This window comes from Elephas maximus, chromosome 12, assembly GCF_024166365.1.
Source record: "Elephas maximus indicus isolate mEleMax1 chromosome 12, mEleMax1 primary haplotype, whole genome shotgun sequence".
NCBI lineage: Eukaryota > Metazoa > Chordata > Mammalia > Proboscidea > Elephantidae > Elephas > Elephas maximus.
In genome coordinates, this window is record NC_064830.1 from 94,897,196 (window position 1) to 94,908,284 (window position 11,089).

The window sequence follows — 11,089 nt, forward strand, 5'->3', positions numbered from 1 at the left end:
CTGTTGTATTATTTTTTACATAACGTTTTACTTTGAAATAGTTTACAAGTCACTAGAAGTTTCAAGGAGTCCCCAGGTGGCAAAAATGATTAAGCACTCAGCTACCAAGTGAAAGATTGGCAGTTCAAGTCCATCCAGAGACACCTTGAAAGAAAGGTCTGGTGACCTACTTCTGAAAAACCAGCCATTGAAAACCCCATGGAGCAGAGCTTTACTCTGACTCACATGGGTGTGAATGGGTGGGTGGACGGATGGATGGGGATGGATGCGGATGGATGGATGAATGGGTGGGTGGATGGGTAGGTGGGTGGATGGATGAATGGATGGATGGATGATGGATAGGTGGGTGGGTGGATGGGTGGGTGGATGGAAGGATTGATGGGTAGGTAGATAGATAAAAAGATGGATGATGGGTGAGTGGGTGGATGGATGAATGGATGGAAGAGTGGATGGGTGGAAGGAAGGATGGCTGGCTGACTGGATGGATGGATGGACGGACGGGCGGATGGGTGGGTGGGTGAGTGGAAGGGTGGATGGATGGAAGGGTGGATGGATGGGCCAATGAATGGATGGAAGGAGGGAGGGAGGGAAGGATGGATGGATTGATGTGGGTGGGTGGGTGGATGGATGGATGGATAAATGGATGGAAGAGTGGATGGATGGGCTGATGAATGGATAAATGGATGGAAGGATGGATGGAAGGATGGGTGGAAGGATGGATGGATGGATGGATATGGGAATGGATGAAAGGATGGGCGGGTGGGTGGATGAAAGGATGGATGGAAGGGTAGGGATGGATGGATGGATGGGTGGATGGATAAATAGAAAGATGAATGAGTGGGTGGATGAACGAATGGATGGAAGTATGGACAGATGGATGGGGATGGATGGAAAGATTGGGGATGGATGGAAAGATGGATGCGTCAGTGGGTGGGTGGGTGGATGGGAAGGACCAGAGGGGCAACTCCATTGTGATTTCCACCTGAGGATCCTGCGAGGAGCACCCAGCCCATTTCCAACAAAAGTATCTTTCTCTCAGCTAGGACTGACCAGCAATTGCCGTCTCATCATGGAATTCAGCCTGAGCCTGGGAAGCAGCTCCGCAGCCCAGCATAGAGGGGCTTCATGCCACAGTGGAAGTCCTGTCCGATGACTTACGGGGTGTTTGCTCAGGGCTCAGGGCTCGGGGCTGCCTAGGGTCATGTTTGATCAGGACAAGGGTTAAATGCTGCTACTCTTTAAAAGCCAGAGCTGAAATCCATGCAAGGCCTCCTCCCTCCGACCTACCACTTTGGTGGGCTGTGCCCCACCCTTGGGGGAGTCCCTCCCCACTCCTTTGCCCCTCAAATGGCTAATCTCCCTCCACGGATGCTGGAGGAGCCAGTGCCCGCCGGAGCCTCTCTTTGCTGTTTTGTGAAAAAACCGTTTATTGTCTGCATTTCTCGGGACGCTATAATCTCACGGCTGCCACTTCCTGAGGCGTTGCCATGGAAATGAATTTTCTGTCATAAATAAAAGTATTCTGGGGTCAGGAGATCTCAAGCATAACTAGGACAGATTTTGAGGGGGAAAATGCCAGGATTTCTGAAATGTGCCGGAAGATGGCTTGGGCTGCGTTTTCCAGAAGGTGTTTTTCAGGCTGTTTTGAATTTGGTACTGCAGGTTGCCCACCCCTCACAGTGGGCAGACCACTGTTGTCCCCCCAGCCAGGCCAGGCTCTGTCCACCTCACACCCTCCCCTCTCCTGCCCTGGCCAGATCCCAGAGCCCTGGAGACCTTGAGTTTGGAATTCTGGTGATACTGCTGGACAAGATCTGGTTGACCCCGAAGATGGGTTGGGTCTGGGAGTCCCAGGGGCCCCAGGAGGGGCTCGGCTTCCCATGTGGCTTTGCTGTGTCTTCAGGCCCCTTCTTCTCAGTCCAGACCCTCACCTGGAAAGGGCTCCACTCTCTCACCCAGCACCGGCACGCTTCGAACAGCTCTTACCAGCCAGGTGTTTCCTTTGAGCTGGGAGCAGGGAGGGGGGACTCACTAGCCCCAGGAGGGGCTCCTGAGGCTCCTGGCCCCCATCCTACCACCCGCCAACTGCGGGAGAAGTGAGCTTTTGGGGTTTCCTATTGTTCAGGGTCATCAGGTCAGTGTTTTAGGAGGTGGTAGGAGCAGCCCTGGAGAGGAAGGTATGCAAGGCCGAGGGGCCCCGGACGCCACCCAGGTGAGAGGGGCTGTTTGCCAACTTCCCCCACCCACCACCACCACACACACACACACATCCCGTGTTAGGTAAACACACAGCCATCACCTTGCACAGCCCCGGGCTCCAGCCGCCCTCCATCCCACAAAGAGGCCTGAAGACCCGGGGCTGAGACTGTGCCACCTATCCTCTGGGCCCCCCGACCCCACTGAGGCCACGGCTTGGTGTGAGGGGAACAGGGAGGGTGGCATGGTGGAGGGGAGCACAGGACTAGGCCTGCAGGAGGGTATCAGAAGGAAGTCAGAGAAGAGCTGGGTCTCAGAACCGTGGCCCCTCTGAGGGCTTGTCCTGCCCAAGGTGGCTGGAGAGGGCAGGGAATGGGCTTCATATAAGTGCTGGGGAGGGAAAGAGGAGACAGAAGAGGGAGAGGAAGAAGGAGGTCTGCTCTAGTGACGCTGCCTTTGAAACTTGGCCCCGAGGCTGCAGTCACCGTCCCACTTCCCAGGGGTGCCACATCCCCTCTCTTCCATCTGGGGGGCCGTTGGCCTGCACCAGGGCTCCTGGCCCCTTCTCATCATGCCCAGCTAGAAGACCCCTAGCAATGTCAGGTGAAAGGACCCCAAGAACGCCCTCCTTAGCCTGCAAACGCCCTGCAGCTTCAAAGATCAGGGAGGCCACCTCAGACCCTGGAGGGCTAAGGGCCAGAGTTACACAACCCAGAGAATAGACGAGAGCACCCTCATCCTGGCCTGCCCCCTCCCCCACCCCCCCATCCTGCCTCTAGCCTGAATGAATCCTGACACTATTTGCTAGAAATCCTAGCTGAGCAGCAAAGCCAGCTGGGGCAGGCTGGGACCTGAAATGCCGCGTGGAGCTGTCGGGGGGTGCCCCCATATCCAGGCTCTGACAGGGCTGCCCTCAGAAGGGGAGGGTGCTGGAGGCCGCCTTCTGTCTACAGCCTCATCAAAGCAGCTGCAGGGCCTGGCATGTCCTTCCTCCACAGGGGGTTTTCAGAGGGCCCACGCCCGCCCCCATGGTGACAACCCACAGCCCACCGACAAACCTGAGGGCCTGCAGCCCAAGACCCCCACCCTGAGGGCCTGCAGCCCACCCCTACCCTTGAGGGCTCACAGCCCTCCCCCCACCCTGAGGGTTCTGAGGGCATATGTGTCTGCGCGTCATTGCATGGGTGTGTGTCTCTGTGTTCATCTTTGTGTCTGTATCTGTGTCTGTCTGTGTGCATCCATTTCTTTGGGTGTCTCTCTCTATGTCTCTCTGCATCTGTGTCCCTCCAAAAACCAAAAACACCACAAGAAAAGAAGACTACACACCAATATCCCTCCTGAACACAGACACAAACCTTTAACAAAGTGCCAGCAAATAGACTCCAACAATACTTAAAAAGGATACTGCATCATGACCATGTGGGGCTTATCTCTGGAATGCAACCATAGAGTTTTCAATGGCTGATATTTTGGAAGAACATCACCAGGGCTTTCTTCCAAGGCACCTCTAGGTTGACTTAAGCAGCCAACCTTTCGTGAAGCAGCTGAGTGCTTAACCATTTGCAACACTGAGGGACTCCATCGATGGATACACCATATTAACAGAAAAAACCCAACAGATGATCTTTTCAATAGCTGCAGAAAAAGCACTTGACAAAATCCAACACCCTTTCATAAAAAAAAAACCATTCAATAGACAGGAATAGAAAGGAACTTCCTCAACCCCGTAAAGAACATCTACATAAAACTCAGAGCTCATGGTGAAAGACTGGATACTTTTCCCTGAAGATCAGAAGCAAGACAAAGGTGTTTGTTCTTGCCACTTTTATTCAACATGATACTAGAACTTCTAGCCAAAGCAATTAGGCATGAAAAAGAGATAAATGGCATCCAGGTTGGAAAGGGAGAAGTAAAAATACCCCTATATGCAGATGACATGATCTTGCATAAAGAAAATCTCCAGCAATCTACACACACACAAACTATTAGCACTAATAAATGAGTTCAGCAAGCTTGCAGGCTACAAAGTCAACATACAACAATCTATTGAATATTGATCAATATACACTAGATCAATATACACTCGCAAGGAACAATCCAAACATGCAGTTAGGAAAGTAATTCCATTTGCAATAGCATCAAACAAGTAAAACACTTAGGAACAAATCTGACAAAAGAAGTGCAAGACTTGTACATTGAAAACTACAAAACACTATCCAAATAAATTTTTAAAAACTGAAGTAAATGGGAAGACAGCCCGATCATGGATTGGAAGACGTAATATTGTTAAAATGGCATCGCTCCACAAATTGATCTACAAGTTCAATGCAATCCCTATCAAAATCCCAGCTGCCATTCTTGCAAACATTGACAAGCTGCTAGAATACAAATGGAAATACAAGGGACCCAAAATATCCCAAACAATCCCTGACTATGAAGAACAAAGCTGGAGGGCTCACTCTTCCCGATTTGAAGACTTAGTACAAAGCTAGTAATCAATACACAGGGCTGCTGGCCTAATGACAGACATCAAGATCAGTGGGAGACCCACGCCTGCACAAAATTTTGGCCAACTCTGGTTGAATCCAACAGTTTCATCACCTTGTCGTTGATGTTAGATGCTGTTGAGTTGATTCCAACTCATAGCGACCCCATGTGACACAGTAGAATGGCCCTGAGGGGTTTTCTAGGCTGTAAATCTTACGGGAGCAAGTCACCAGGTCTTTGTCCCAAGGAGCAGCTGGTGGGTTTGAACTGCCAAACTTTTTTCCTTACAGATGAGGAAACTGAGTCCCAGAGAGGCCTTTGGGACCTCCAGCCCATGCCCCTCCCTCTGACACAGGCTGACCTAATGCAGCAATCTTGGCACTTAGCCAAGAATGAATGAACATCTTGGGACTGCCAACTGGGGACTCCAGCCCTTCCAGCAGTCTAGAACTTGGAGTTCAGCTTTTCTGTCCATCAGGCCTGGGGGACAGGAGGCAGGGGACAGGGCCCTAAGATGGCAGAGGACAGACATGGCTCAGGGGTCAGGTAGGCTCCCGGACCCCTGCAGCGCTGAATGATGTGTCTCTAAGCCTTCTCCACCCAGGTGGCTGCTGCCTCCCTGCCTCCTGGGGACAAGTTTCAGCAAGTCCACATTGGCCTCTTTCTCTTAGGAAACAAAGCTTTAGGGAAAGCTTCCTTCCTTGGGACCCAGCGAGGCTGGGGCAGATAAGGAGAACTGGGCACCTGAGCTGGGCATGGGAGGCCTTGCCCCCTACTCACCAGGGGAGCTGTGCCCCTCCTCCAGCAGCCTCCGGGGACCTGGAGGGCTGAGCCAAGGCTAGAATGCCTCCCCTGGGGCATCGGAACAGGAAACTGGAGTCCCCAGCGTCTGCCCACGAGAGGCCTTGCCAGTGAGAAGATGTCAACAGCCAACCAGGTCCACCTCAGTCTCTTTGCCCCTTAGCACCTGGAGTAGATGCCCCCCACGCCCCACTGACCCACCACTTCCCCTCCCTGCATGGGATGGACACCAACCCAGAGCCAACATCTTGGAGGTGTGGCAGAAAGAGCTGGTATGTCTCCTGAGCCTAGCCAGTATGCCCCATGTCTCCTGGATTGATCCCCAACTCTCCCCCAAGGGCTTCAGAAACACTTGCTGTAGCCCAGGATTGCTGGGCCAGCTTTCGAGATGCTCCCACCTCCTCCCCAGGCGTGGTGACAGAAGCTGGTTCCCAGGCAGGTCCAAGGCTGGCCCACCTGTTGTGTGCCGGGTCTCCTGAGTTAGGATGCCACAAGATGGGGTCTGGGGAGTGGTCTCGTGGGTGGCAGAGTTCCCTCAGGCCAGAGTGAGGGCCAAGGGCCAGGCTGGTCCCCCCGGGGGTGGGGTTTACCTCAGCAGGTGGCTCCCCCAGGCCCGAGCCTGGAACCTGGAATGGGTCCCCCGCTCTGCCTAGGAGGGACTCAGAGAGGATAGAAGTGTTCTTCCATCTGTCTGTCCTGTACACCAGAATGACAGAGCCACAGAGGGCTTGGTGGAGACTGGCCCGATGCCAGCCGGAGCGTGGTAGCTAACAGCCCGGTGCCCAGTGCTGGGGTCACCTGGGACCAGCCCTGGGGCTGCAAGGGGCACAGGGTGGCTTCCATGCCTGGTTGGGCTGGGTAGGGACCTTAGGCCTGGGGCCCCCACCCCGGGAGGGCCAGACACTGGTGCGTGGCAGGGCAGCCCTATGAGTGACTGCCCACTAATTGGCAGGCCCTGGGCCAGATGATGAATACTCCACATTTTTTGGCTGCTCAAGGGCCTGGTTGGAAACAGTCGCCGTTTTATTCTGCAGATACCACACAGCCAGTGTCTGAGAGCTCACAGGGAGCGGGGGTGGATTCTGGCTTACTGTCCCCTCTGGGACAGCGGGGGGCTGGCCCACGGGTGGGCCATCACCTTGAGGCAAGTGGGTGCTGGCCCACAGCCCAGGAAGAACTCGGGGATTCCTCCACTGGTGCAGCCAAGGCCACTGCGGTGGGGGCCCTGGGCCGGGGGCAAGGAACCCTGATGTCTCGAAGCCCCCAGGCTCCTGAGCACTGAGCTCACCCCTCAGGCATGTGGTCTTAGGCCTCCGTCCTGGGCCCACCCTGGGCCTGCTGCTTCTGGGTGATGCGGGTGACCCCAAAAAGACTGAAGGGGCCCCAGATTGGGCAAAGAGGGAAACAGGGTCCAGGACAGCACCCCAGCACATTCAGTCCTGGGGGGAGGGGGCTTAGCTCCTCAGAGAGGGGAGGGCGGCGAAGCTTCTCGTTCCCCAAGTCTCGAGACCACCTGCTCCAACCCCTTTGTCCCAGCTGCAGTCAGCAGACAGACCCCTGTGAGGCAATGGGCAAAAATCAAAGTTGAATGGTGACCTTCCCCTTGCATGTGTGATGAAGGGCTCATGGGGTGAGGTAGGGTTCAACAGACCTGGGGTCCAGGCTGCAATCCCGAAAACATCACCTCCACAGGCCGTGGCTGCTGGGTCAGCTCACTCCCTAACTCCTCCTCCGAGTTGAGGTGAGAATCCCAGGGTGTGCCCTCCAGGGTGACTCCCAAGTCCTCATAAACACCCCCACTGACCAGCGGCAGGTCCCAATGAGGGGCAGAGCAGGGAGGCAAGCCCGGAAGAGCCCACATTCCCAGAACCTCCGGGCTGCATCGCCCCCAGGCTGCGTCCACGCCCTCCCCAAGTTCCCCCCAAGTACATCCTCCCTGGGCTATGTTCCCTCTGGCTGCACCCTCCCCGTGTCCTCTTGGGCTGCATTTTCTCTCCCCCCTCCTCCCACCTCTGGCTGTGTCCCCCAAGGCTGCATCCCGGGAGATGAGGCCCTGCGTTTCCTGTGCACTTGGCATCCCTAACCACAATGAAGACTCTGGGGCTGGAACTCCCACCCGTGTTCCTGACCAGGCCGCCAGAATCCATAGGCCGTGCACGCCCCGCGATGTCACCCCCCCCCCCACGATGTCATCGGAAGGAGACTTGGGAGGTGGGGCAGCTAGAACAAGCCACTGTTTGTGGCCATGAAGGCCTGCAGACTAGGGACTTTATAAATAGCTGCCAGCCGGGGCAGGTTCAGGGCACGCGGTGTGTTTTCCAGGCCACAGGCCCCATCAGACAATGCCGAACCATTGAGCTAGGCCACAGAGATCCTGGGCCCATCTGCCTGCTGACCCTTCCAAATCCCGGTCTCACCCGCTGTAGGGGACTGGTTCTAGGCGGGGTCCAAGGAAGGGGGGCAGCCGGGCAAGGGCCCCACTCTGCACCAGCGCGGTGCCAGCTGCTCTCACATACAACCTCATGGGGCCCCCCACGGGCATGAGGAGGGTCCACAGGAGGGTTCTGGGGCTCCGAGGAGTGAAGGGATCCATTTAAGGGCACAGACCCCCAACCCATCTCCACAACATTGAGAAGCAAAGTGCAAGAAGGTTTGGCACCCACTCCCCGATCCCCTTGGAGTCGGCCAAGGGCCATAGCAGATGTGATCATGACAAAAAAGCACACCAGGCTGCTGCACAAAGCTCCTTCCATTCAGAGCCGACGGACACTGAGGTCCCTCCGCCATTCACACACACAACGCCCCTCTGGTCTAGGTCAGGCACCCGGGTAAGTGGCAGCAAGACTGGTCCAGCTTCGGCCTCCGCACACTCACGGTTGGAGGGGTTGCTGTGAGTGCAGACCCCGTAGGGACAGAAAAGAGTTGAGTAGGTGAAGCAGCTGGGCCGAGCCAACATCACAGGCGAGTTCCATGTGCACAGAAAGAGGGCTCTCTGGAAAGCAATGGAGCAGTGCGGCTAGGGGAGTGAGGCAAGTGAGAGGGGCATGAGGCGAGACTGCAGAAGAGTCACCTGTCCAGGTGGGGCCCCACTGCCAGTAAAAGGTCAGAAATTGATCACCAGGTCTTTCTTCCGTGGGCTCCAACAGAGAGCCTTTCAGTTAGTAGCTGAGTTCATTAACTCTACCACCCAGGGGCTCCATCTCAATAATGAAACCAAACTAAACCTCTTGCCATTGAGTCAATTCCAGCTCATGGCGACTCCATGTGAGTTAAAACACGTAACACGCTGGCTCAGGGCCCGGTATAATGCAAATATCCAAAGAACACTGCTACTGTGACCAGGATCATCAGGGAAGGAGTGTGGGACAAGTTCTCCATTCCAGGGAATGGGTGGTGGGAGGGGGGAAACTCTGTAAACCGAAAAATTTCCAACCTTGCTTCCTCCTCCCGTGACCTGGGGTGGCTCACTCCCAGTTCTCAGCCCCATTTCAGAGATGAGGTTGTGGGCATGAGTGTCTCTTTTTGAACCGAACCCGTTGGGTATGTGGTCCATGGGAAGAAGGGCCCCATCAGCCTGGGATCAGCTTCTGGCACCAGCTTAAGAGCCAAACCCACAGGAACGGCCCAGCCCTGCCGGCTCCCACCATTGAGAAGCAAAGCCAGGCCATTGCAGGGCTGTCCCCCCAGCCTGACTCCCAACTCTAGGGAAAACGAAGGCCCAGGAAGGCAGAATGGCCTGCCAGCACAATTCAGTCAGCTCCCTGCCCACGAGAGCAGCCCAGTGTCCCCCAAGAGCAGCCCAGTGTCCCCCAAGAGTGGCCCAGTGTCCCTGAGAGTGGCCCAGTGAAAGGAAGAGCCCAGCGAGCCCTGGAGACTGGGTCTCGTGACCCCTGACGTGAAAACAGGGACATTAAGGCAGGGATGAGGGGAACACCAGTCCCCATTTAAGAGCTCAGCTACTAACCAAAAGGTTGGTGAGTCAAATCCACTCAGAGGTGCCACGGAAGAAACGTCTGGAAATCTACATCCAAAAAATCACACTGAAACCCTGCAGAGCCCAGTTCCACTCTGGCACACAGGGGATTGCCATGAGTCAGGGTCAAGCCAACAACAATGGGTTTAGCTGAGCAGAAGTCCCGCAGGTCTTGGGCCAGCACAAAAATCTCACCTCGGCCAGAGGCACTGCCACTGCTCAGAGGACCCAGACCCTAAAGGCTTCACTCTCCTGGAACCTCAGAGCCCAGAAGCACTAGAAAGAGGAGCAGTGCTAGGGTGCCTATGTGGCAGGCTTCAAGGTCACAGCTAAGGAAGCAATGACACCAGTACCCCCAACCCCAGCCCCAGCCCTCGGTCTGACCCGACATTACACACTGTCGCACCAGCCCCTGGCCACCATCCATTCTGCAGCTATGTCCGCTGAGGTCTGGGGAAGCCCCTCGCCGTGGCCACGGAGTCCGTGCAGACGCCAGTTCCTGGGGGCACGCCGGGTGCAGCCCGGGGTTACGGCAGGGTGGGGGGTGGGCAGGAGCAGAAATGCTTGGAATGTCAGGCTGAGCCGCAGCAAAGGCTGCAGCCCCGCGTAGGCGGCGCGGCTGAAAACGCTGCAGCCACCTCAAAGGCTGAGCACCGCCGCCAGGGCCGGCCACAGACCACAGCCTCCGCCAGCCACAGCCCCTTCCCGGCCGGGCGCGGCCACTGTCCTTCCTGCCCACGCAGGGGATGGGGGTGCTGGGCTGGTCAGCACTGTTGGCCACCACTGCCCGGCCCAGAGCAGGCTCTTACCTGCAAGACAATGAGTGAGTGAAGGAATGGTGGAAGGAAGAGAGGGCACCGATGGGCCACGTTCCCACCGGAACTTTCCCAGCGATGCTTCTCTGTCCCCAAAAGTACACCAGGCTTTCCGGCTCCACTGCTCATGGAGATGTCATTCCAGAGAACTTTGCATGGAGAGACTAAGCAAGCAGCCTTACTGGCATCTCATGGGAGCACAGCTTCCACGCATAAACCACGTCTATGCATCCAAGATCAGACCTGGGTCTGCAGGAACAGTGTGTGAACGGTACAAGGCAGAGACATCAGACAGAGGTCCTTAGGCGGGAGCTGGGCCGTCTGTCCGTGCCGCACCAGGCGCAGCCACCCTCACCCCCTGCACCCCCTGACACCAAGGTTGTTCACACTGACAGCGTGCCATAACATAAACCTGGTTGGAAACGACCAAGATGCCACACTCTGCAGAAATTCCTTTTAAAACTCCCAGAAACGTGTGGACGGCACAGAAGTTAGCCACCCCCCTGGAGGCAAAACAATGCCAAGATCCAGGAGGAGCTGGGTACCAAAGAAGCTGCAAGGCAAGGCTCCCAGCGGCCTACACTGACCGGCCCCACAAGTGGGCATTGGCCTGGCCACTCCCACCCAGCCAGCTCACTTCTGGACTAAACCTCTCCATCTTCCCGTTGGCTTGGTGGGGGCGTCTCCTCTCTACAAGGCAACACGCAGCCTGTGGGAAGGAGTCCTCTGGCCTCCTCCCAGAAGGTTCTTGAATCCCTCGGGCAGGCCCGGCATTCCTCAGTTGTGGGGGCAGGCCCAGAGGCCCCAGCCTAGAAAG